Source organism: Macrotis lagotis, chromosome X (assembly GCF_037893015.1).
Source record: "Macrotis lagotis isolate mMagLag1 chromosome X, bilby.v1.9.chrom.fasta, whole genome shotgun sequence".
Taxonomy (NCBI): Eukaryota; Metazoa; Chordata; class Mammalia; order Peramelemorphia; family Peramelidae; genus Macrotis; species Macrotis lagotis.
This window is the reverse complement of record NC_133666.1, coordinates 335,103,106-335,130,790: the sequence shown is the minus strand read 5'-3', so window position 1 is coordinate 335,130,790 and position 27,685 is coordinate 335,103,106. Positions and strand designations below refer to the sequence as shown.

General features: G+C 33.9%; 1 long non-coding RNA gene across 10 annotated transcripts in view; it reads left to right on the top strand.

Moving 5' to 3' along the window:
* The window catches only part of LOC141502840 (uncharacterized), a 368,212-nt gene that overhangs the window by 322,601 nt on the left and 17,926 nt on the right, over positions 1-27,685 (top strand). For 9 of the 10 annotated variants that reach the window (XR_012472672.1, XR_012472662.1, XR_012472669.1 and 6 more), the window contains 2 exons: positions 18,575-18,922; positions 24,531-24,665. This is a non-coding gene — a long non-coding RNA (uncharacterized LOC141502840). The remainder of the gene's footprint in view (positions 1-18,574; positions 18,923-24,530; positions 24,666-27,685) is intronic. The other variant, XR_012472663.1, reaches the window with a different exon arrangement.

Below are 27,685 nucleotides of genomic sequence, written 5' to 3'. Positions count from 1 at the left end.
GGAAAAAACAAAAAAACCTAATTGGGAGAGGAGAATAATTATTAGATTAAAAGACAATATAAATCTTACACAATTAATTAAAGTGCAAAAAGGATTAAACAATCAATAAGTGAAATAAACTGACAGACAATAAAAAAACAAAGCTTCATAATTTGTTGATTAAAAGAAACAGAAAAAAATAAAACAAGAGCACACACAAAATAAAAATGATGGACTAGAAAAAAATGTTAAAATTTTTTAAATGCCAAAGCTAAGAGAAGACAAGGTAGAAATCTTAATTTAATCTTCGTAAAGGAAATAGTTCTAGGTAGTCCTTCAAAGGAAAATTCTATAAAACTTTTTTTTGGGGGGAGGAGATATTGCAGGGCAATGGGGTTAAGTGACTTGCCTGAGGTCACACAGCTGGATAATCATTAAGTATGTGAGGCCAAATTTGAATTCAGGTCCTTCTGACTGCAAAGCTGGTGATCTATCCACTGTGCCACCTAGCTGCTTCTATAAAACTTTGAAAGAAAAATTAGTACCCATAGTACACAAAAGTTGAGGAAGAATGAAAACTTATAAGAATTCTTTAATAAAGCAAATGTTGACTGAATATCTAAACTAGAGAAGGATAAAACACAGAAAAATATATAGACTAATATAATTAAAATAATACTGGTTCAAAAAATTTAAATAAATTCCTATGTCTTTGAATATAGTGATTCTTCCAAGAAATTATTCATCATGACCAAACTGGATTTATTCTAAGGATGTAACACCAATTTACCACTAGAAAAGCAATCAAAATAATTGAGCCTTTTAAAAAAGCAAAATATCTGAAATCTCATGATTATCTCAATTGATGTAGAAAAAGTTTTTGACAAATCCAACTCATTTTTCCTAAAAAAAATTACCAAGTGTAGACATTGTAAAATTTTTAAAAATAACAAAAAGTATCTACCTAAAACCAAAATTAATCAAATGTAATGAAGATTCTTTCCAATAAACACAAAAGTAAAACACAAATGTTCATTTTCCCCACTATTATTTGATATAGTCCTAAATGCTAGCAATAAATCAAGAACGATAAATTTAAATGTCTAAATAGTAAATAGTTAAACAGGTGATAAAGCTCTACCTACTTTCTGATATTAGGATAGTTTACTTGGATAATGCTAGGGATTCAATTAGGTAACAATTGGGACAGTAGGTTCAATAAAGTTTCATTTTATAAATTAAAGCCTCAAAAAATTAATCATTTTTATACATATATGCATATATACATATATGTATAAAACAAAATCCCAAAAAGCAATAATTAAAAAGGCAAATGTCACTCCATGTTATTGAAATTAATAAAATATCTAGGAATCAAGCTAACCAAACTTACTGAATATTTGCATAGATTTAATTATAAAATTCCCATTAAATATAGAATAATTTATGTAGCCAGAAGAATATTCAACACTTATGGTTAGAATATTCCAACATAATAAAAATGACACTACTAAGTTAATTTACAATTTTAATGTTAAACTAATCAAATAAATCAACAAAGGAATACTATATAGAACTCAATAAAATAATATTTGGAAGTAGAAATATTATAGCAAGAAAAATAATGAAAAAATGTTGCAACTCATACCTTAAACTATATTATAAAACATGTTATCAAAACCATCTGATATTGGTTAAAAAACTGAGATGTGGGTTAATAGAACAGACTAGAAAAGGTAGATTCAAAAATAATGGAACTTAATAATCTAATCTTCAATAAAATGAGAAGCAAATTGCCTAGGAAAGAGTTCTTTGTTTGATAATTCTAGGAAAACTGGAAAGCAATCTTACAGAAATTAGACCTAGGCCCACATTCTTGCATAATACTTTTTAAAAAGATAAATAGTCAATATTAAAGATCATACTATTTAAACATTGGTTAAGAGAAGATCATATACCTTTGTAGCTGTTAGTAGAAGATATATTATGAACCAAAATGGAATAAAAGCAATTATGTAAGATAAATTAGATAACACTGATTACATGAAACTTAAAAGTTTCTATACAAAATTATAGTCTAAGAAGGAAAGTGAGTGAATGAATGGGGAAAAAACTTTGTATCAATTTTATCTAATAAGGGTATGTGTATATATACACATACATATATGAATGGCATTCCTACATACTTTATTCATGCATACTCTTACACATATATGTATGTGTAGCAACAAACATAATTGTAAACATATGCGTATATAATATTATATCATGGTATGATATGATAAATATATCATGTAATGTGATATATCAGTCATATTAGTCGCATCATGTCCTTTCTCAAGAGATAAGTAGTAAAAGGTTATGAACAAATAGTCCATAAAAATATTAACAACTATATGTCTCATTAAACTAATAGTGAAAGTAATGAAGATAAAAACAGTTCTGAGATTTTATGTTTGAGTGTTTGTGAATCACTTTAAAAATTCTGTGGGATCAGTACTATTATTATTATCCTCATTTTATGAATTAATAAATGGATCAAACAGGTTAAGTGATGTGTTCAGTGTGACTCATCTGCCAAGGATTTAAAGGTGAATCTGACTTTAGATTTCCTGACTCCAGTATTCTCAGTTATTGTTCCACCAAGCTGCATAGTCATTATTTAAGGGATTATGGGAAGAGAGGCATACCAATGCACTATCAGTGAAGCTATGAATCAGCACATCCATTTTGGAAAACAATTTTGAATTATGCAAATAAAAGAACTAAAATGTCCAAACACTTTGTCTCAGAAATTCTATCACTAGGTTTTAAACCCAAGGAAATCAGTAATAAACAGAAAATTCCCATATGCACTAAAATAGTTATAACAACCCTTTTTCTTTTTACAAAATATCAGAAAAAAAGTAGACATTCATAAATGGGAAAAGATTCCACAAGTTATTGTTTATGAATAACTGAGATAAATACAGAGAAGTGTAGAAAGTTCTATATGAATTAACACAGAACAAAGTAAGTAAGGGCAAGGAAACAATGTACACAGTGATTACAACAATGTCAAAGACCAATCTCAAAAAAAATCAAAAATGAATGTTTTAAAATGACAAATAACAGATATTGTGCAAAAGTAATGAAATAAGAGCACACTTCCACTCTACTCCTTTTCAGAACTGCAAGGAACATAGGTTTTGTACATTACACATATTTTCAGGATTTGGGGATATTTTGATCAGTTATACTGATATTTTTCCTCCTTATTTTCTTATCTTTAAAAATGCTATTTGTTTTATGGGATAATATGTTGGGAGGGGGGAAAGTATCCTGAAAGAAATTGTGGTGATATGAAGAAGAGATCAATATAAACGTTAAAATCAATTTCACAAATACAAAATGCAAGAGTCATGGCTTTATAAAGAAGTTTATTTTAAAAGGATGGAGGTTTTAGAGAGTTGCAGTAATTAAAACATCAAATGTGATGTCACTAAATATACAATTTCTTTTTTTTTAAGTAAATGAAATTTTGTGTCATTAAAAGAGGCATACTATAACTTCCCAGAATAGACAGGATAGAGCCTCTGCCCTTTGTCCTCATCAGAATTTATCTAGAATGTTGAGTTACTTTTCAACACCAAGATTCAAGAAGGGCATTAATAAGCTAAGGAACTTTGAGAGACAAGTTATCAGGGTGGCAAAGGGCCTTGATTTCAAGTCATATTTAGCCTAGAGAGAGCCTCCTCAAGAGGGACATGATGCCTAGTTTCAAATGTTTGAAAAAACAAGCATTAATATATTGTAAAGAGTCAAATTTATACTTATTATCAGAAAAATTAAAATAAAACTTTCCTAAAAATTAGAATTACTCAGAATTGGAGTTTGTGCTTTCAAAATGTGATGGTTTTTCTCTTATTAGAATCTTCAGGCAGATGTCATATGATTCTTTGGCTGGCATATTACAGTGGGAAATCTGAGGAAAGATGACCACTGGGGTTTCTTCCAATCCTAAACTTCTATGATTTGGAACCTTAAAAATGTCTGAAGGGCAAGAAATCCATGTTTATCCTTGAATCCAGCAATACCTCTACTAAGTCTGTATCCCAAAGATATCATAAATAAGAGAAAAAATTCAAAGTACCCATATGTCTAAAAATATTTATTGTAGTACATTTAGTGATGGTAAAGAATTAGAAATTAAGAATATATCCATCAATTGGGGTATGGCTGAGCAAATTGTGGTATATGAATGTAATGGAATACTATTGTTCCATAAGAAATGATGAGCAGGAGAATTTCAGAAAAACTTGGAAAGACATGTCAACTGATGTTGAGTGAAGTAAACAGAACCATTGTACAAAGTAACAGTAACATTGTGTAATGATCATCCATGAAAGACTTAGCTCTAATATAGTAATCCAAGCCAATTCCAATAACCTCATGATGGAAAATGCTGTCTACATTAAGAGAAAGCAATATGGTCTGAATGCAGATGGAAATACAATATTTCCACTTTTTTAAATTTTTTTCTTTCTTATATTTTCCCTTTTGTTCTGATTCTTCTTTCAAAACTAAATGTGGGAATATTTTAAATATGACTACAGTTGTATAACCTATTCAGATTTGTTACTATCTTGGGGAAGGGGAAGGAAAGTGAGAGAGGGAGATAAATTTAAAACTCAAAATAGGAATAAAATTTAATAAAAATGAATTATTGATGATTAACAAGAATTTGAAAAAATAACATTTTATTAAGTACAAAGAAGAGAGTAATTATGTAGAGAATGTATTAATGTACTACTACTATAATGTACTTTTTTTGTCTAATTGCTGATAAGATTTAAAATTGCATTTCCCATTGTTAGAAAAATCTTAGTCTTTGCTGCTGATCAACATTATAGACATTTCTACCATTCTACACAGGGGAAATTGATATTTTGAACCCATCCATGTATGATCACAAGTCTTTTTGTATCCTAATTCTAATATCCAAATTGTTAATTATCAATCACAACTCTGTGCTGTTTGATTGAAATGAGAATTATATCTATTATTCAAGACTTTTTTGAATGTTGGGAAAAAACTGTTGAATGATTGCACATATTTAACCTACATAAGATTGTTTACTGTCTCAGGAATAGAGAGAGAGAAGGGTGGAAGGGATAGAATTTAGAACACAAAACTTTTTTAAAAATTAATGTTAAAAATTGCTTTTACATGTAGTTCAGGGGAAAATAAAATATTTTTTAAAATTGTTTAACAGAAGAGCATCTAGTAAAATCCCTATGGCATTTCCCTAAAGATTGTCTCCAGTAAGAGCAACATCAACCAAGGCTCCTACTGTGTAGATTAGGATGCTCCCCCCCCCACAAGAAAGACAATAAAATCATCCTTGACACTTAATTGGTCCAGAGGGTTAAAGACTCAAAGCATTGGCTTAACTTAATGCAAAAGCCTAATGTACAAGGAGTCAGAGTGAGGCTTAAGCTGGATACTCATTTCTGATTAGGCACATCCATCTGGCAAATTCAGAGCAAAGGGAATTAAACCCAACTAAATCAATAATGCAGTATTGATTTATTCAGTATTCTTGCTGAATGTCCTTTTCATGGTACTGTTAAGTAAATCTCTTTTTTGTTAAAGGTTATATGGTCTAGAAGTGTCTCATTTCATTTAAATACCGAACTGAAGCACCATACTAGCCTGAATCATATTCAACTTAGAATAGAATTTCTTCTGTTTTGTCAGACCATTTACACTTGATCATCCAATGATCTTTGAAATATACTACTATTTAGCCAACATTTCCCCGTCTTCTTCACATGAAGATAGCATGAAAGGATATAAATACTTTACTGAAATCCAGGTATCCTATTTCTATAGCATCCTCTTGATCTACAACTATAATGTACTATGTCAGAAAAGGACATGAGGTGAATACCTCCATTAATTATTTGTTTTTTAGGAATCCATGCTGGTTCAGAGTGATGACTGTTTCTGTTTCTGAATCTTCACAAACCATTCTTTTAATAATATATTCTAGAATTTTGCCATCATCAAATTAGTGATGAAAAGAAAGTTTGACAAAATAGACTTTCTCATTTTGCATCATAGATGTTTAGATTTCAATGCTTTTCAGAAGCCATCGAGTCTTACCCTAACCCAAAAGTTAACAAGTCTCCTCTGTGACTTCCACAAGAAGTAGTCATCAAATTTGAAATAAAGAGGAATCTAATCTATCTATTCCCACAAAATCAAAATTTCCTTTCTTGAAACCTAAGCTTGCATTTATTTCAAACCTCATTTTAATGTCAAGTTTAATAGACATTGTTACAAAAAAATTTAGATTCCTCTCCTCAGATTAACACCAACTCTCAAATGACCTTTTTTTACCATTCATTTGATCTCTTCTGAAGTCACTCAATCCCATTTTTTTTTTCCATAAGGATGGTATAAAATACTTTGTTAAATGCTTTGCTAAAGATTTGGAGACCTATGCTGACAATATTACCTTGATCTATCTGTCCAATTGCCCTTCAGAAAATAAAATGAGCATAGCTAAATGTGATTCTTTTTCTTTGAAAAAACAGAACACTGTTCAGTTTTAGTCCAGTATTATCTCAAATGGATTTAATAGAAACAGGATTTGAAATCCGAAGATCTGGTTGCAACCCTGACTGTGCCACTTATTGCCCTGGTCTTATTTTCCTCATCTGGGTAAATGAAGTTAAGCTAGACAATCCATAAGTTGCTTTTAGACCTAGATAAGTGATCCTAACTTTTTTTTCAAATTTTCAAAGTATTAACTAAATTTTCTTTAACTAACTCTTTACTTCTTAGTTTTAAATCTCCCATTAATCAATTTTCTTCTATGTTTACCAATATGAAGGTCACTCTTCTTGGTAAGTTAAACATAAGAACTAGAGTAGATTGAACAGCACCATTTTAGATCTAGAAGTCTGTCACAAATATAAGAAGGCAAAATTTTAAAAAAAGGGATGTGAGTGGAAATAATTTTATTTCTTATCTCCTGTCCATTATCGTTATTCTATTCACCCCAAAGGGTGACCTTATCCCTAATTGCATTTTAACTTTTGACCTCAATATAATTGAATAATCTTTATATTACTAATGTTTAGCAATGTTATGCATATAGTAGGTGCTTAATAAATCACAGCATCTGTGGCACTTCATTCTCACAGGTGGAGTCCCAGAACAATTACCCAAATTCTTAGCTGTTGTTGTTCTGACATGTCTGACTTTTAAAAATCCTGTGAACTCTATTATCCATGTGATTTTCTTGGCAAAGATATTTGAGTGGTTTGTCCTTTCCTTCTCCAGTGAACAAAGGCAAATAAGGGTGAAGTGACTTGCCCAGGGTCACATAGCTAGTAAATATCTGAAGCAGGAATGAATTCAGTTCTTTCTGACTCCAGGTCTAGTGCTCTAACCAATGGCCCGTCAATCTGTTCCAATTTCTGGGTAACTCAATATTAAAAGATCAGGATCCCCTATTATGTTTCTATTTTTTCCCCTTTTTAGAAGCCAGAAGACATAATTTGTATGTAGGATGTGTTTTGCCATGTGTTTATATAATATGTGTGTATGTATATATTTGTGTGTGTGTCAATACCAATAACATCTACAAATATCATATCAATATAAATATAGATCTACAGCTATATATGAACACATATACACGTATACATGTGTTTTCATACTTTCACTGGAGAGAACAAACATGAAAAGGGATCATACATGAAGTGGGTATATGTGGAGAATACACATGAAGTGAAATGCACACTACCAATGTTTTGAGATGATGTCTTTTGGTGATATGATCTGCAAATCTGTTCTGACAAGATCTCACTGACAGGGCAGCTAGATGGCACAGTGGATGGAGCACTGATCCTGGTGTCAGGAGGGCATGAGTTCATATCTAGCCTCAGTCACTTAGCTGTGTGAATTTGGATGTCACTTAATGGCCTTGGGAAAGTTAACCACATTGTTAATGTAAGTTAATCACTTAACGACATTGTCTTGCAAAAAGAAAAAGAAAAAAACCACAAAAAGCAAAAAACAAAACAAGGTCTCACTAAGTATGGCATCTTCATTGAGTTCATGTCCTTTGGGTCGGTTTATTCCTCAATGAACATTACCTCTTTGGTTTACTAAATAGTAACTTTGCTAGGAGAGAGTAGTTAATAAGTGTTTTGTCATAGCCACCATCTCTAGCTAACTAAAATTAGAGTGCCTCCAATCTAAGATCAGATCTTTTCCTTTTGACCCTTATATCTGGTCAAGATATATTTTCCCAATAATTACCCAAATCAGTACTCCTAAATCCTCTCAGATTTGCTGCTAGTGAACCTGAACTAGGACAAAAGGTAACTTAGGGAGGCAAGGTTCTCAAACCACCTACCCAATATTCCTTATTTTAATATATTTATCTGTCAACAGCAATGCCTAAATTGGCTTGGTGTTATTTTTGGGCCATTGAAAATCCTAATCTCATTACTTAAAAAAAAAAAAAGAGAGAGAGAAGTGGGAATAGATGATCACACAAAAGCATTTCTGGCTTGAATTTCATTGGATTCTATTAGTTTACACATATAATAGCAAATGTGTGATTTACCAGGACCTTTATTAAGTTTATCATTATTGTAAGCTAGTGACCATTACCCTATAGAAGTATTACCCAACTTTCCAGGAAGAAAGGTTTCTTGAAATCACTAGCTACTGAATACTATTTCTAAACTTCTAGCCATCCTGCTGTTCAATGCTATTGTTACCAATTCTCCTCTACCTTTGAATGAGTTACACTGATGTATACAGAATAAGTAATGCACTCAGACAGTTACCTACTATTTCTTATATAGAATTCAAGTCTTTCATTACCCCTCAAGCTGGTGCAATCATTCACAAAAACATCCAAGCATTTGAGAGATTCATTCCACTTAAATCTTGCTCAGATCAGCGTTTACAATAAATGATGCTGTATTTTTCCTCCTATTGCATGATAAGGAAAATAAGGGCTACATACTTACACACTCTCAGCTCGGGTATTAAAGGCTCTAGGTACTCTCTTTTGAGTTTATTACTTTTAATTAGAGAAGCAATGACCAAGTGCTCTGGTCTGTAAAATCCAGTAAACCTTATATTAGCATTTCTGGTTGCAAGGTCTGAAGTTAATGGGTATTTCTGGGTCAAAATTCTATTTCTTTTATCTCAATCTTTAAAAGACTGCAAAATTAGAATTTCTGCCATATCTACTAAATGATGAATTATAAAGGTGGTATAGTATAAATGTTAATAATACCTAGCACTTACATAGATGATCCTTTAAGGTTTGCAAAACACTTTAAATATGTTGATGTATTTGATCTTTGCAAAACTATATGAGATACATGCTGAGAAAAATTAGGTTTGGAAAGGTCAAGTGGCTTTCTTGTGGTCAAACAGCTAATAAATGGTTGAGGCAGGACCTCACTAGTATTTGCTGTTATTTTTACATATATACATACACATACACATACACACACACACACACACACACACACATATACATATCGCTTTATGTATGTATACATGTGTATGTTTGTCTCTCTCACTCTCTCTCAATATATATATATATATATATATATATATATATATATGTATATATATATATATATATATACACACACACACATTTATATAAAACAAAGTCTGGAACTCTTTCCCCCTTACCACTGCCTAGGGGAGTTGAGAGGAAAAATGAGCTTAAAAATTAAAAAGTTTAGGCTTAAAATCTAACTCTCCCATTTACTAACATGACCTTAGGAAGTTATATATATCCTCTCTTAAACTCAGTTTATCTGTAAAATCTCCATTTTACGTCACTATTTTAATATTTGCTTTCTATAGCTAATAGCATAAAATTCAGCCATTTAATAGACATTTATTAAGCACATATACAGTTGGGCAGCTAGGTGGTACCCATTCAAATCCAGCCTCATACATTTACTAGCTAAGAGAGACCCTACACTCTATTTACCTTAGTTTCCTTATTCTATAAAATTGAGCTGGAGAAGAAAATGGCAAACCATTGCAGTATTTTTGCCAAGAAAACCCCAAATGAGGTCACAAAGAATCAGATATGACTGGAAAATGACTAAAGAGCAACAACATATAGCTAAATGGCATAGCAGATAGAATTCTCACTGTAGCATTAGGCAAAAAAAAAAAAGTTTAAATCCTTTCTCACATTGTTACTAGATATGTGATCCTGATCAAATTATTTAACATCTCAGCTTCAGTTTCCTCATCTGTAACATGAAGAAAATACCTACTTTATGGGGTCACTATGAGGGTAAATTGAGATAATATATCTTAAGTACTTTGAAAATATAGCTCTGCACAAATTCTATGCTTTCAAGGGATAAGGAAGTACTGTGCCAAAAGCCACAAATTCACAAGCAGAAACAAAAATGAAACAAGCCAGAAGGAAAAAAAGTCCTTGACCATTAAATACATATAGTCTACAAGAGGAATAAGATGCTTTATGTACACAACAAGGTGATTACAAAATAATTTTGAGGAGGGAGAAAGCAGTAGCAATTAATTTGTCCAGTAGAGTTTCATGAAGTTGAAATCTACCTCAAGAAGAAGTACCTAATCTGAGTCTAGGAGGAAGCCAAAGATTCTAAGCATTGAACATAGTCTAACAGTCACACAACAAAATTTTATTAAGTACCTACTATGTGTCAATACCAGGAATATAAAAAGAAGCAAAAGACAGTCCATGCCCAAAGAGTTCACAATAATAAACAAACAGATATGTACAAAAAAGATAAATAGGAAATAATTAACAGAGAGAAGGCACTTCAATTAAGAGGGGTTAGGGAGTACTTCCTGTAGAAGATGCCATTTTAGTTAGGATTTAAAGAGAAACCAGGAGGCAGAGATGGGGAGGAAGAGAATCCAAGGCATGGAGGAACCAGAGAAAATACCCAAAACCTAGAGATGGGCTATCTTGTTTGAGGAAAGTCAGGACTCCAGAGTCACTGGATCAGAGAATACGGTGGGGAGGAAGATGAAAAAGATGGGGGAGCTGGGTAAAGTAGATTATGAAAGTCCTGAAACACAAGCAAAAGATTTTGTATTTGATTCTTGCAGTGATAAAGAATATTTTTTGTTATTCAGTTGTTTTAGTCATATCTGACTCTTCATGACCCTGCTTGGGGTTTTCTTGGGAAAGATACTAGAGTGGTTTGACAATTCCTTCTTCAGCTCATTTTATAAATGATGAAATTGAGGTCCTTAATTGAAGATTTGAACTCAGGTACTCTCTGAATTCAAGACTGGAACTCTATCCACTGAGCCAACTAGGTGGTCTTAGGAAGCCACTAAAGTTTATGAAAAAAGGGAAATACTCAGACCTACACTTTAGAAAAATCACTTTGGCAGCTAAATGGAAGATAAAAGTAGAGGAGCTGGATTCTAGATATTAGAGGAAGTCTGTGAAAAGGAATGAGGAGTCAAGATGAGGTTCTGAGTTTAGGCAATAGGAGGAAGGGGATTTAGAAGTTTGGAAAGTTTGGCTGGATCAAGATTTTGGCAAACTAAATGTAAGACCGAGTAGTTATTTTTATCCCAAAACAACAGATAACCACTGAAAAATATTGACCATGGAAGTGAATGATTAGGTAGTAAGGACTATGCTATAAGTTTTGAAGATTATATGAAATAATGAATGAAAAATGCTAAATAAATATAGAGTTATTGCTAACTCATTTAACCAAGCAAAAGTGAAATTTTGATTAAAGCAATTTTATTATATATTATAAATATTATTTACCAAAAAAAGACTCAAAATGAATTTTCAAACAAGATCATTTTCCAGAAACTATCACTCATCTTAAAATAAAATCAGCATCAAAAAATACCAAATAAAGAACTAAGGTCATATAATTGAGGCCAGAATAATCTACTTAAGTGTTGTAAATGACTGAACATCTATGAACACAGTCCAAATTCATTGGAAAATTCTTAACTATTCATTTTATTTTGACAATGCTAACATGACTTAATGGAATTGGACTACTTTAAGACTGAGAGAGTGAAATTTTTGATATTCAGTCCAATTTGTGGAAACACAAATCATTACTGTTCCTAACAATATGCATTTGTTGATTTTCTTTTCCTGAGCTGGTTGTAATTGAATGCTAGTGTCATCCATTTGTTGCTTAATATTGTGTGGGAATCAAAGTTGAGGTCTTCATGACTTTGGTTCAGTGCTCTATTCACTTTGCCACTTTAACTGCTTCCTTAAAACTTCTGGACTTTTATGTTCTTCTCTATCACATGCTGTATGGAGATTGTGAAATACTGTTGCCCCACCACTAAAGTACCCTCAATCATGGTCACACATACATATAGATAGATAGATAGATAATAGATAGATAGATAGATAAGAATAAGCATATGTACATAGATTCTAGAAACATAGAACCTTCTTTAACTATGAAATCCCTTTTATGGTATGCTTTTCTCATCCACTTTATTTTTCATTTTTAGTTTTTTGTAAGGTAATGGGGTTAAGTGACTTGCCCAAGGTCATACAACTAAGTAATTATTAAGAGTCAGGTCCTCCTGCCTCCAGGGCTGGTGTTCTATCCACTGTATCATCTAACTGCCCCTGCTCATCCCTTTTTAAGCAGGAAGAGAATTTTTGAAAAATGCCTAAAGTATTGATCCACTTCTCTTACTGGACATTGTATTCATATAAAGAGTTAAGATTTTATGGCAGAAATTTAGATTTTGAGTTCAAATATCACCTACATCTTGAAGTCACTTTGGGTAAATGATATGATCTTAGGAAAATGAAGAGGTTGAACTCTGTGATTTCTAATGTTTTCCCTTGTTCTATGTTCCAGTCATACTAAATAACTTATTATCCTTAAACATAATTTTTATCTTCTGCAGCTTTGACACTGTAAACCTATCCCATATCTTCAACGCTCCCTTTCATCTCCACCTCTTCAAATCCCTCCCTCTATTCAAGGTTCAGCTCAAGGAAAATTTCTGGAACAAAATGTTCCTGATTCTCCTAGTTGTTATGGCCACTTCATCACACTTAATTTTGAATATGTCCTTACCTATTTATTGGGTATGTATTATATCTCCCGGTTAGAATGCGGGATTCTTGATGACAGGAGTTATTTCTGATGCCTTTGAATCACTGGTACTTAGCTGAGGATCTGACACAAAATTAATTAATAAATATTAGTTGGTTGAATCACTGTTGACTTCTAGAATATCTGGAACATAGTAGGCCCTTAATAAATGTTTGGTTCTAATTTTCAATAGGGATACTGCTCATCAGAAGGGAGACTACTTTTTAAAATAAACATAAGTATTATAAATACACTAACAAACAACTGTTTACAAAAATGAAGACAGATCTAATTGGAAAAATTTTAATTGCATATGGATAAAATGATCCAATATAATGAAAATGGAACTACTTCCTAAATTTACTTTTTCAATGTCATATGATTTTAAGAGATGACTTTACAGAGTTAGAAAAATAACAATAATAGCATTCATTTGGAGGAAAATTTCCTCAAGAATCTTAAAGCATATAATCAAAAATATGGGAACAGAGGGCCTAGCTGTGCTAGATATCACAATACTAAAAAAGCAGTAATTATTTTTTAATTTAACATTTTATTTTCTCCAAATTACCTGTAAAAATAATTTTTAACATTTTTTTAATTGAGTTACAAATTCTCTCCCTCTTCCTTCATCTCATTGAGAAGGTAAGCAATTTGATATAACCTCTATGTAGAGTCATACAAAACAGATGAAAATGTTAGTCATGTTAGTCATGCTATGAAAGGAAAAAAAACCAAGAAAAATAAAGAAAAATGTATGCTTTAATCTGTATTCAGATTCCATTAAATCTATATTCAAATTCTATTCTATCTCTGGAGATAGATTTTTTTTATCATAAATCCTTCAGAATTATAATGTATCACTGTATTGTTCAGAGTAGCTAAGTCATTCACAGCTGCTTATCCTATAATATTGCTGTTACTATATCCAATGTTTTCCTGGTTTTGCTCATTTCACTTTGTATCAATTCAATGAACTCTTTTCAGGTTTTTCAGAAACCTTCTGACATCATTTCTTATATTACAAGAGTGTTGCATCACTTCAATACACAATTGATAAACATCCCCTCTTTTATTTTATTTTATTTTTTTTAGTTTTTGCAAGGCAATGGGGTTAAGTGGCTTGCCCAAGGCTACACAGCTAGGTAATTATTAAGTGTCTGAGGCCAGATTTGAACTCAGGTACTCCTGATTCCAGGGCTGATACTCTATCCACTGTGCCACCTAGCTGCCCCATCCCCTCAATTTTCAATTCTTTGCCACCACTAAAATAAATACTATAAATATTTTTGTACATATAGTTCCTTTTCCTTTTTGTTTTTTAATCTCTCTGGGATGCAGATCTAGTAGCAGAGTCACTAAGTCAATGGGTATACATGGTTTTATAGTCTTTTGGTATAGTTCCAAATTGCTCTATAAAACAATTGCATCAGTATTTCTTTTCTGTCATATTATTCAATCTGATAAATGTGGGATTGTTTTAATTTATATTTTTCATGGTAATAGAAATTTAGAGCATTTTAAAATATAACTATAGATAGCTTTGATTATTTCATCTGAAAATTGTCTGTATCATTTGACCATTTATCACTTTTTTCCTTTCATAGCTCTTATTTCTATAAATGTGACTCAATTCTACATCTTTTTGAGAAATGAAGTCTTTATCAGAGAAATCTGGAAAGTAATATATATATATGCATATATATACATGTGTATATATATATATATATATATATATATATATATATATATATATATATATATATTTAGAAAAGCAATTTGTTAAAAATAGAGACTTTGGGGGACAACTAAGTGGTGCAGTAAATAGAACACTGACCCTGCAGTAGGGAAGACCTGAGTTCAAATGTGATTCAGACACCTGATACCTACTAGCTGTGTCAACTTGAGCAAGTCACTTAACTCCATTGCTCCACAAACCCCCCCAAAAAAGAAAAAAAAAAGTTAAAAAAAATAGAGACTTTGTTCATTAGAACAGATTACTTATATAATATACAAAAATAAAGTGAATCTAATACCCTATTAATTGACAAAGACAAAAGCCCCATATACTGGGATCAGGTAATACTATTTGATAAAAATGTCTGGAAAAAAATGGGCTGAAATATAGGAAAAAATAGATCTAACAAAATATCTCATACCTTATAACAAAATAAATATTAAACGGATAAGTGATCCACATATAAAAGGTCACATATATCAAATTAGTAAAGCAACAAATTAGAAAAAAAGGGAAAATTACCTATTAGATCTATGCACAGAAAAAAAAGCATTTTTGATCAAATAAGTAATAAAAAGGATAACAGCAGATAAAATGGATAGTTTTGATTACATAAAATTGAGAAATTTTTGAATAAATTTTATATAGATTAAAAGAGATACAATTGATTTGGAGAAATATTTGCGGTAGGTTTCCCAGGTATAAGTATTATCTCCAAATTATATAAAGACATAATTTAAATTTATAAGCCTAATCACTATTCCCCAAATGATAAATTGTCAAAGCATATAAGCAGGCATTTCTCAAAGAAAGGATACTAGGCTATCTATAGTTGTGTGAAAACAAATTATTCAAATCATTTTAGATGATAGCTAAAAGGTACAGAGAGGAGGGTTTCTGGACCCAGAGTCAGAAAGATCTAAATTCCAATTTGTCCTCAAACACTTATTAGCAATATGACCCTGGGCAAGCCACTCATTTCTATTTGCCTTAGTTTCTCCATCTATAAAATGACCTGGAGAAGGAAATGGTAAATCACTATATTATCTTTGTCAAGAAAATCCCAAATGTGGTCACTGAGAGTCAGACACAACAGAAAATTGCTAAACAAAAAAAAATCAATTAAAGAATGTTCGAATAAATTATTGTGTATGAATGTAGTGGAATACTCTTATGTAGTAAGAAATGAGGAAATAGTTGATTCCAAAAGATATGAAAAGAATTGACACAGAGTAAAGTAATCAAAATTAGAAGGATAATTTTACTATTATATAAGTATTATAAAAATGAACAATTTTGAGGTTTTATAAATTGTTGAAAAATAAATAGGAAAACTATACAATTAACAAAAACATAGCAAAAAAGTATTTCTTCTAATGCATATACTGAAGGAATTTGTTTTGTTTGACTATGTCTATTTGTTATAAGGAATTAATTTTCTATTCTTGGTTTTCCAATCTTATTAGAGAGCTAAAAGAAATTTCTGCTAAGTTTTTTAAAAAAAAATCAGAGCTGAGGGGGCAGCTAGGTGGCACAGTGGATAGAGTACCAGCCCTGGAGTCAGGAGGACCTGAGTTCAAATCCTGCCTAAGACACTTAATAATTAGCTAGCTATGTGGCTTGGGCAAGCCACTGCCTTGCAAAAACCTAAAAAGGAGGTGGGATACTAGAGACATGAAACAATGCATGCACTCCGTTTTGGTAAGACAATGGGGTTAAATGACTTGCCTAAGATCACACAGCTAGGTAATTATTAAGTGTCTGAGGTCACATTTGAACTCAGGGCTAGCCCTCTATCCATTGTGCCACCTAGCTATCCCTAATGTATACACTTTCAAATGAGAACACTACTATATTTTTTTTAATTATTTTGCTTTTTACAAGAGACCTCTCACAAATTAAGAGTAATCTATAAATGTTTGAAATATAAAACAAAACCATATCTAGAATTCCTCTCATAAGGAAAGGACAAAATGATAATTTAGTATCCAATGCTTTCCTGAAGAAACAAAACATCAAAGGTGAGGAGAAAATATTCCATTGTTCTTCAATGCTTCCTCCTTTACTCTTTCATTCAGCAAATATTTAGGTATGTGCCTATTATTCAACTTCTTGAACCAGCTCTTGTGGAAGATACAATCAAACTCCAAGAGTTTTGAGTCCTCTGGAGGAGATACTACACATATACAAAAACGTATATGAAAAAGTGAAATGAGATAATGATATAAAAGAGATACAACTACTATGTTATATGATTTCAGAGGCATGAGGGATCACTGTGGGTTTGTCTCATTAGGGAAATTTATATTTCCCTTGCTTAATGAAGTGAATAGTACACTGGCCTGCAGTCAGGAAAGCCTGGGTCCAAATCTTGCCTCTCATGCTTACTAACTTCTTTCTTGAATCATAGTTTCACCATTCATAAAATGAGGGTAGGGATTTAGTCATCTCTAAAATCTCTTCTAAGTCTGAATCTATGATCCTTATTCTACCTTATACACTTCTCTCTCTCTCTCTCTCTCTCTTTAAAGAATGGCATTTAACCATTGACATATATCTTCATTTCTATCAATCTACAAGACTGATGTGAGTTATAGTGGTCTTCCCTTTCTGCATAAGACTGTAAGAAAGAGCCCTTATAGAAGGAGCCCTAAAATAATTTGTTCAATATAGTAATTTATTCTTTTTGAGGAAGCTAATTGATTTTGCAGTTTGGTGGCATGGTAAATGGAATGATAGAGTCAGAAAGATCTCAGTTCAGATTCTTCCTCAGATACTTAGAGCGGGGCCTAGTAAGTCAATTCACTGTTCTCCACTTATAAAAATACTTCCTACCTTACAATCTTGTAGTTAATGTAATATGTGAGTGTTTGGGCTCCACAAGAATGTGAAGGGAGGATTGTTTGTTTACATTACAAAGACAAGGGTCTGCCTATATTGTTGCCTATGGACAAGTACTGTATTAAAAGTCAAATGTCTTAGCCTCAACCTGATCAAAAACTAAGATTATATGGGTGTGCCTTGACTTTCTCCTTTGCAAATGCTCAAGGAGATAACTGTTCTTACTCATTAGTATATTGAGCAGGGAGGGGAAAATGTATGGGGACTAACTTATCCATTAGATTGTTACCCAGCCTATGATTGGCATGAAGGGGCAGGAACAGGGCCTTTCAAACTGCATAGGAGGCCTTCCATTTCTGGGATTCCTCTCTCCTCTCTCCCACCTTGAGAGAGGTGTGCCATTTCATTAAAATATCTTAATAAAAAAAAATTTTAATCACTCTGGACTAAGCATTCATGAGCCATTTATAACAGTAACAAGTACCAAATGAGAGCTAAGGGCAACTAAGGGGCACAATAGCTAGAGGACCTGCAGTCAAGAAGACCAGATTTCAAATCCAGCTTCAGGCACTACCTGTTAAACCTGAGGCAAGTCACTTAATCTGTTTTGCCTCAGTTTCCCCATCTGTAAATTGAGCTGGAGAAGGAAATGTCAAGTCACTCTGGTATCTTGGACAAGAAAACTACCAATGGAGTCATAAAGAGTTGAACACAATTAAAATAAATGAATAACATGCAAGGCAATTCGCAAAAATTAAAGTACTTTATAATTTCTTGCTATTATTAGGAAATCATTTTTACATAACCATCTTAAAACTTTTTTTTTTTGCTGATCTTCCTTTTCTAATTCCTCTAATCATGTTTTTAGGCAACAGGAAGAAAGAAAGAAGATAAGGAAGAAAGGAAGGAAGGAAGGAAGGAAGGAAGGAAGGAAGGAAGGAAGGAAGGAAAAGGAAGAAAGAAAAGAAGGAAGAAAAAATGGATTTATTTTTCATCACCTCTTCTGTCCAGAATGAGTCTTTGAGCTTCTGGTTCTGTCCCTAGAGTGAAATTGGAAGCTGCCACATTCAGGCATCAATTGGATGCTTAAAATTGAAGGCATGGAGATTCAATGTGTCTATTCTCTAGTCTGGTTATTCAGAGGAAATGGCATCTCTAAAGCTTAAAGACTGCTGATAGTACTAACATTGTGCACACACCCCTCTGAGAGCCCAAGGTAACTTAAATAGTCTCTGGGAAATCATTCTCCCTGGATATTAGGAGAGACGCCCAAAGATTATTTCTTATATTCATTTGGAGATAACATTTTAGAAGAAACATAATGACTCTGGATTTAAGACTCTACCAGTTTAAGATGTATTATAAATAATATTGCTAGGTCCACTTTTACATGGCCTATTCTGCTCCCAGACCTCTCTCATATCATCAACAAACACACAGTAAGGTTAAAAATCAATCTTTACTTTCAATTTTCTACTTAGTATGTTATATTTAATCTTATTTTTAATATCTCTATCCCCTGGAAGGCATTCAATAATAGGAATTAAATTTGAAACAAACAAAAAAGGCAAAGTAAAAATTCTTAGGGAAAATATCTAGTTACTAAAATGTAGATTCATATGTCAAAGTTACATCTAAAACTGATCTCAAGAAGTCTCATTGAAAAGGGACTCCGTACATTTATTTAACTTTGACCCTGCTGAAATGATGAGACAAAAAAGGTAACTCTCCAAATCAACTCAAAGTTATTGTAAAGGATGAGTATCTTATTGAGTATATTTCTCTAAATCTTCATATCTCCAAATATAATTTTTAAATCCTTCTTCCAAAGATCTTCAGAGAAAATGAAAGTTGAAAAGAAAATAGGGAGATGAGATTAAGCCCCCAAAGCATGCTTCTGTGTGCTTTCTATTTTCATGGAGCTTATAGCTTGAATAAAAGTAATAAAGCAGGTAGTATATTGATTCAAATTGAAATTAGAATATCTCAATAAGGAAGCAAAAGGAAGATTTGTTTCTAAATTTTCATCCCAATTTTCTTTGAAAATATCAGATTACAGTTTGTTCCAAGGAACATGTACCCATATAAATATGTGTGTGTGTGTGTGTACATATATATATATATGCATATTTGCTATTTCTCTATTTCTTTTCCCCCTAAAGATATTCACTTAACTAGATGCTAGAGAAATCTGTGGTAGAGGGTTGAATGTTCCTTTTTCACACAGCATTTCAGCTAGTACTTATGTATCTAGGAATATACAGGTGGAGAAAGATAACAAAATAGGTAGTTGCAACATGTAATTATCCATAGGTTGGATTCTGGGATAATGCATAAGAACTCTGATTTCTATTTCTAGAAAACTTGATTCAGAAATGTAACATTGTTTGGGAAATTTCTTTACCGGGAGCTGGGTTTTAGTTGAAGTCTGGACACTTTCACCTCATGTCCCATGAGGGCACAATGAAGTTTTCTGTATCTGCCCTTGTGCAGTCACTAGTGGCTTCTTAGTTTGGCTTAGGCTTCCCACTTACCTAATACTGGGGCTACTCTTATCTCTTGCTCTGAAAAGTTTCTCTGAGGTTGAAAAGGCGAAAGGCCAATTATACTGGAGTTAGAGGACCTGAATTTTAATCTTAGTTTCTAAAAGTATCTTTGTGACCTGGTTTCAAAGCCATTCAGTCTCCCTAAGCCTCAGTTTCCTCATCTATCAAATAAAAGATTTAGACAAAATGAGATCTCTTCCAGTTTTAGATCTTGGATCTTATGGTTCTGAAAAATGACTGGTCTTTTTATAGGGCAGAATACAAGGAGTGATTAATCACCAAAAAAATTTAAGACAATAATTCATCACATATTGATTCACAATAGCCCATGCCAATAAATTTATCTTCAATCCATAACAATCTAAGTGCCAAAGGAAGGTTCATTCTGGAACAGCATAAAGGTATTCCCTCTAATGAAACCCTTACCCACAAAATCCTTAGCCTTTAATGGAATATTTGTAGTAGCTCCCTTAAAATAAAAACACCTTGAATAAAGCAATAACAAGCTTTGGTTCAGCCTAATATTTAAGGAAATATGTAGGCTTCAACATAAAGAATTTTTTTAAAAAAAGAGAAGTTAACATTTTGATATTATATTAACAAACAATTGATTGGTTGGTTCTTAACCTTTGTTATCAAAGAAGACCAAAATGTCATCACTATGTTTGAGACAAATTGCAGTGTGTCCAATTATGAGTGATCAAACCAATAGGAGCTAGGAATGCTCTACCACAGGTTGGGCACAAATAGTCCATGTGAATATGTGTGTGTTGGGGGGTACTCTAAATTTATGGATGTCATGTTTCCTTTGAGCTACTTCAATTCTGCCTTCCTCACAGAATGCAGCACCCTCACTGATGAGGGCATAATATGCTGGGTGGTCCTGTGACAGTATCTCCTATGTTGTACAATCAATTCTAAAATTCTTCAATGAGAACTTCAGGGTGTCTCTTCTTCTGACCCCCTTGTGAGTGCTTTCCTTATGTGAGTTCTTCATAAAATAGTTTTTTTTTGGCAAGCATACATCCAGAATTCTAATGAAGTGTCCAGTACATCATAGTTATACTCACTGTAGTTATGTCAGAATGTTAGACAGTTTAGCTCAAGAAAGGTGATCTTCAGAATTTTCCCAAGACAATTTAAATCAAAGTGATTCAGTTTCCTGATATGGCACTGATAGACTGTCCAAGTTTCATAATCACATAGTAATTAGGTCAGCACAACAGCTTTGGAGACCTTCATATAATCAGTATAATACCTCTTCTCTCTCACACTTTTTTTTGTAAGGCAAACGGGGTTAAGTGGCTTGCCCAAGGCCACACAGCTAGGTAATTATTAAGTGTCTGAGACCGGATTTGAACCCAGGTACTCCTGACTCCAGGGCTGGTGCTTTATCCACTATGCTACCTAGCTGCCCTTCTCTCACACTTTCTATCAGAGCCTCCCAAATACTGAGATAGCTCTGGCAATGCATGTTTCAACCTCACTGTCAATGTGTATCTCCTTGAAAAGGACACTGCCAAGGTATGTGAACTTTCCCACAGTACTCAGAACTTCTCCATTTGGTAATTGGTGGTTCCACATATGGATGGTGTGGTGCTGGCTGATGGAGCACCTGTATTTTCTTGGTGTTGTTAGACCAAAATTAGCACACGTAACGGAGAATTAATCCATACTTTGTTGCTTCTGAGCTTCAAAGGCTGCATTGAGTTTACAATTATCTGCAAACAGAAGATCATGCACCAAGACTCCCTCCATTTTGGTCTTGGCTTGTAGACTTTTCAAGTTAAAGAATTTGCCATCAGTGTGATAGCTAATCTTGAGGACATGTTAATCCTCAGTGAAGGTGTTGGATAACGCCTGAAAACATAATGCTAAAAAGTATGGGAGCAAGGACACATCCTTGTTTCACTCCATTGGTCATTGAAAAATCTCAAGAGCATTATTCATTATCCAAAACTCGGGCATGCAGGCCATCATGAAATTAATGTTCAATACTGATGATCTTCTCTGGGCAACCCTCACAACTGATGTTATCAAAGGCCTAGGTCAGATCTACAAAGTTGTATACAGACCTATATACAGGCATTTTTCCTGGAGTTGTCTAGTAACAAACACCCATATCAATTGTACCTCTATCCTTTCTGAAGCCATACTGGCTCTCAAGGAGGATCATTTTCCATTGAGAAATCTTACCAACAATGACTGGAAGAGAACTATCCCTGTGGTTGTCACAGAACAAGCTATTCCCTTTACTTTTATAGAAGTGGACAATGGAGGCATTCTTGGATTCTTGGGGGATAACCTCTTCATGCCATATAACCTGGACAATTTCAGTCAGTTTTTGATTGTGCATTTGATCCCCTGCCTTGTGGATCTCAGATGGAATAGAATCAGCATCAAGTGCTTTGCCACTTGAAAGGAGTCTAATGGCATTCAAAATCTCCTCTTCAATTGGAACTTCAGCTAGGAGCTGATTGACTTCAATTTAAGGTAAATGGTCAATGGCTTCTGCATTGATTAATGATGGTCTGTTAAGAACACAATGGAAGTGTTCAGTTCATCCTTCTAGGATCATGTACCAATCATTAATCAATGTGGATCCATCAGCACTGAGTAGTTAAGATGTACTATAAGTCTTTGGCCCATAAATAGCCTTCAGGCATGATGAAAACATTTTGGTTTGTTGCTGTGTCTGCATAAAATTGAATTTCATCTGCCTTCTTACTGAGCCAAGAGTCCAGCATCTCTCCAAGCTTTTCTTGTACTTCATTTTTGCTGGAATTAAATTCTGCCTTCTTAGAGATGGATGAACTATATTGCTGGTAACCCCTGTGGAGTTTTCATTTTTCATTTAGCACTTCAGTATGTTATCATCATTTTCATCAAACCAGTTTTGGTGTTTGAGTGTTCTGACCCAGATGAGTAATGAAGTGCTGGATACCAGATCTCTGAAAGCTGCCCACTCTTTTTCTGTTCCATTGTTGCCACTGTGTGTTGGCTCAGTTTCCCCTCCAAGTTAGTAACAAATTGTTCCTCCCTCAGAGAGACTCTAATTTCTTAACATTAGTTCTTCTAGTATTCATTTTGCTTTGGTCCTGCAGCTTTGACTGAATGTGAATAATTAGCTTGAAGAGGATGAGTCTGTGATCAGTCCAGCACTCTACATCACACATTGCTTTTGTCACTCTCATATCCTTTCTATCTCTTTTCCTAACAATTACATAGTCTAATGAATGCCAATGTTTGCTAGGAGGGTGCATCCAGGAAGTTTTATTGCATTTAGGTAAATAGGAGAAAATGTCTGTGATGTTAAGGTCATGAGATTCACAATTCTTCACTAGTAGGTGACCATTGCTGTTGCTGTTTCCAACTCCATTCCTCCCAAGGACACCCTGCCATGTCCAGTAATCTGAGCCTACTCTAGCATTAAAGTCATTCAGAATTGTAAGCTTCTCCTCTTCTGGTACATTGATGATAAGGGTCTCCAGGTCTTCATAAAAATTTTCTTTAACTTCATCAGTGTTCTTTATAGTGGGAGCACAGGCACTGATGATAATGATAGCATGGCATTTTCCTGGTAGTAGAAATTTCATTGTCATGAGTCTGTCATTCACTCCTTTTGGTAGGCATTCAAGATTGTTGACTAGATTAGTTTTGATTGCAAAATCTACCCCAGCATCATGGTGTTCCCCTTCACTGCAGTCACTCCAGAAAAACATCTATCCAGCACCATCTTCAGTAAGCTGGTCTTCATTTGTCAGTCTTGTTTCTCTTAGGGTTGCTATTTGGATATGATTCCTGCTGAGCTCCCTTGCAACAAGAATTTTCTGTCTTTCAAGTCCATTGGATCTTGTGTTGTTGTCTATGAGTGTGGGCATATTCTAAGCACCAATGGTGAGTAGAATCTTCTTCAAAGAAGGTTCTGCAGATTTTTTTTTAATCTAGACTGCACTGTGGGATCCCCACCTACATGGTAATCAGACCAGGGTTAAGTAAGCAGACAATTTTTAGGGTACCTTTTCTAGCCCCTTCCTCAAATCAGGAGGTGAGCAGTGCTTTCCTTAAAAGGGCTGCTCAGTCACCCAGGGGGCTGCTGAATCCCACTGCTGCTTTCAGCAGAGAAAGGACCCTATAGCCTGGGCTGCCTAAATGCAGGGTTGTGACTACAGCTCCCAGTATATTTGTACCTGCTGCTTCATCACTTGCTTGTTACCATAAGACCTTGCATAATTATTAAATTAAGATTAAAGTCTTTTCTCTTTATTTCTCTTTCAGGGATGATTCCCTGTAAATCAGTCAGTCAGTCTCTTAAGGACATGACTGATAGAAGAAATTGCCCTAATCCTGAGGAACTTCATCAATCTTGGTCTGGACCACACTCAACTAGAAGACCTTACTTCTCTAATCAAGGTGAGTTCTCACAACAAAGCAAAGAGCCCAGGACCCTGTACCCTCTCCATTGGAGCTTAGGGTGACCCAGCTCATAAAGGAGAAAAATAACTAGATTATTTACTAGAGATGGATTTCTTTGTCTAGATTGCTGGTGGTGGTTGAATCACATTTTTAGCAGGAGGAACTGTACACTTCTAGACCACCTCTTCATTTCAATATCCACCAATAAGGGTTTATTTCTTTTGCCAGGGGCATTCTCTTTCAAAAATATAAGTTATTCATTGTTTCTATTAGGGGTCTTTAACTATCAAGAGAAACCACTGACCATTGATAAGTTAGTCTAATAAATAAATTGTCCTTAATTATACAGAAACCATGTCTCAGATTTTTCAGGCATCACAATAGCAAAGAAACTTACTTTTCTTACTCAAACACCAAAAATATCTATAAAACTACTTTATAAATTCAGATATGAAAGGGAACCAAGAGGCAGAGGTGCTGAATAGAAAGTGTGTTAGATTTATGTATCTTAGCTCTATGATCTTGGGCAAATCACTACAACTCTCTGGATCAAAATTTCATCACTACAAAATGACAAGATTGGACCAGATGATCTGTAAGTTCTCTTGCAATTAATAAGTATTTATATATCAGGCACTGTAGCAGAAGTATGCTATTCAAAAACAACCAAAATAGTCCCTGTCCTGAAGGAGTTTATATTTTTTGGATGGGAAAAATTAGAATTTCATTTAGAAAACATAAAACAGAAGACAATTTTGGTGGAGGAGGGTCCAATGACTGAGGAGACCAGAAAGGATTTCGTGTAGAAGATGGAATCTGATCTGTGTCCTGAGAGATATCAAGGATTACAAAAGATGAATTTGAGCAGGAGTGATGAACAAAGAAATAGAGAAAGGTGGGGTATCATGTGAGAGGAATAAGATGAGTCTAGTTGAACTATAGAATGCATAGAGGGAAAAGATGTTTAATAAGCCTGGAAAGTTAGAGAGGCTCATGTTATGAAGAATTGTCAATACCATGGAGTTTGTATTTGATCTCAAAAGTTATAAGAAGTCATTAGCATTTGAGTGAGGAGATGATGGTCAAATATGTAATTCAAGAGTGTTTTATAAATGTTGGATTAGAGAACAGGCAGACTTGAAGCAGATAAATGAATCAGGATGCTATTGCAATAGTTCCAATGAAAAGTGATGAGGGCTTGAAAAGAATCCTATTACTACATGTTGATGATATTTCCACCTTGAATTATCTAAGATGTGGGATAGCTGCTTTGTGTAGGGACCTTTTTTGGGTGTAGTCAATCCATACTGGGTGAAGCCCAACCAGAGTAATTATAAAATATAATATAATGTAATTATAAAATATTCTTACTTGATCTTACCATGTATGCAGGTGCATCATATTATAAGTTTTTATTATTTGTTGGTCTTATGTAAAAACAATTATATGTAAAAGCAATTTTTATCATGTTTTTAAAACTTAGTTCTAAATTTTCTTCTCTCTGCCTACCCCCACATTGAGAAAGCAAGCGAATTGATTCTATAAATGTGTCAACATGCAAAACACTTCCCTAATAGTAATGTTGTGAAAGAAAAAATAGACCCCCCTCCCAAAAAGAAACCTCTAGAAAAATAAGAAAAAAATAGCGTGCTTCAATCTGTATTCTAAAACCCATCAACTCTTTCTTTGGGAATGGATAGCATTCTTCATCTTAAGTCCTTCAGTATTGTCCTGGATTGTAGTACTTCTGAGAAAAGCTAAGTCTTTCATAGTTGTGAGTAGTGGGGGGTGGTGTCTACCCCAATCATGTGAAGTCTTCCACTTGTGGAATGGGTGGAGAACAATTTGTTCCAAAGGTCACAAACCCAACTGAAGCAGGTGCTGTGGAACACTTGGAGCTTGGTTAGACGTTGACTACACCATCTAAAGCCATCACCAGTTGTCTTGACTCTGTCTTGCTTTACTGGATCATGATGACTTTAGAATAGAGAGTGAGGAGGTACACTTCATGCAGCTCTACCTCACTTAAATCTAATTTACACCTGCAACAAAAGACATCACTCATAACCATTCCTCAAAGTCCTGTGGCAACAGGCAAGTGATGAAGCAGCAGGTGTGAATACACTGGGAGTTGTAGTCACAACCCAGGCTATGTGGTCTTCTCCTAACTGGAAGCAGCAGTGGGATTCAGCAGTCCCCTGGATGACTGAGCAGCCATTTTAAGGTTTCCACTGCTCATCTCCTCATGTGAGGAAGGAGCTAGATAAGATACCCTAAAAATTGTGTGCTTATTCAACACTGGCCTAATTATCATGGCAAGTGGGGAATTCCCCAGTGCGGTCAAGACAGAAAAAAATCTGCAAAACTTCTTGAAAGAAGTTTCCACTCACCATCAGTACACAGGCTGTGCCCACACTCATCAACAACACAAGATCCAATAGACTTGTAGACTTGAAAGACAAACAGCTCTTGTTGTGAAAGAACTAAGCAGATGTCATATCCAAATATCAGCCCTAAGTGAAACAAGACTGACAAATGAAGGCCAGCTTACTGAAGTTGGTGCTGTATATATGTTTTTCTCAAGCAGTTCCAGTGAAAGGTTTTGATAAAAATGATGGGGAAATACAGAAGCTGTTAAATGAAAAATGAGAACTCCACAGGGTTTACAACAGGATAGTTCATTCATTTCTGAAAGGCAGCATTTAATTACATCAAAAATAAAGTCCAAACAAAGCTTAGAGAGATGCAGGACTCTTGGCTCAGCAAGAAGGCAGATGAAATTCAATTTTATGCAGTTCGTAACAAACCAGAATGCTTTTATGATGCCTGAAGACAACATAATTATAACATATTTATGGGCCAAAGGCATATAGTGCATCTCAACTACTAAGTGCTGATGGATCTACATTGATTAACAATAGGGATATGATCTTAGAGAGATGGCCTGAATATTTCCATAGTGTCCTTAACAGATCATCATTCTCAATCAATGCAGTAACCATTGACCATTTACATCA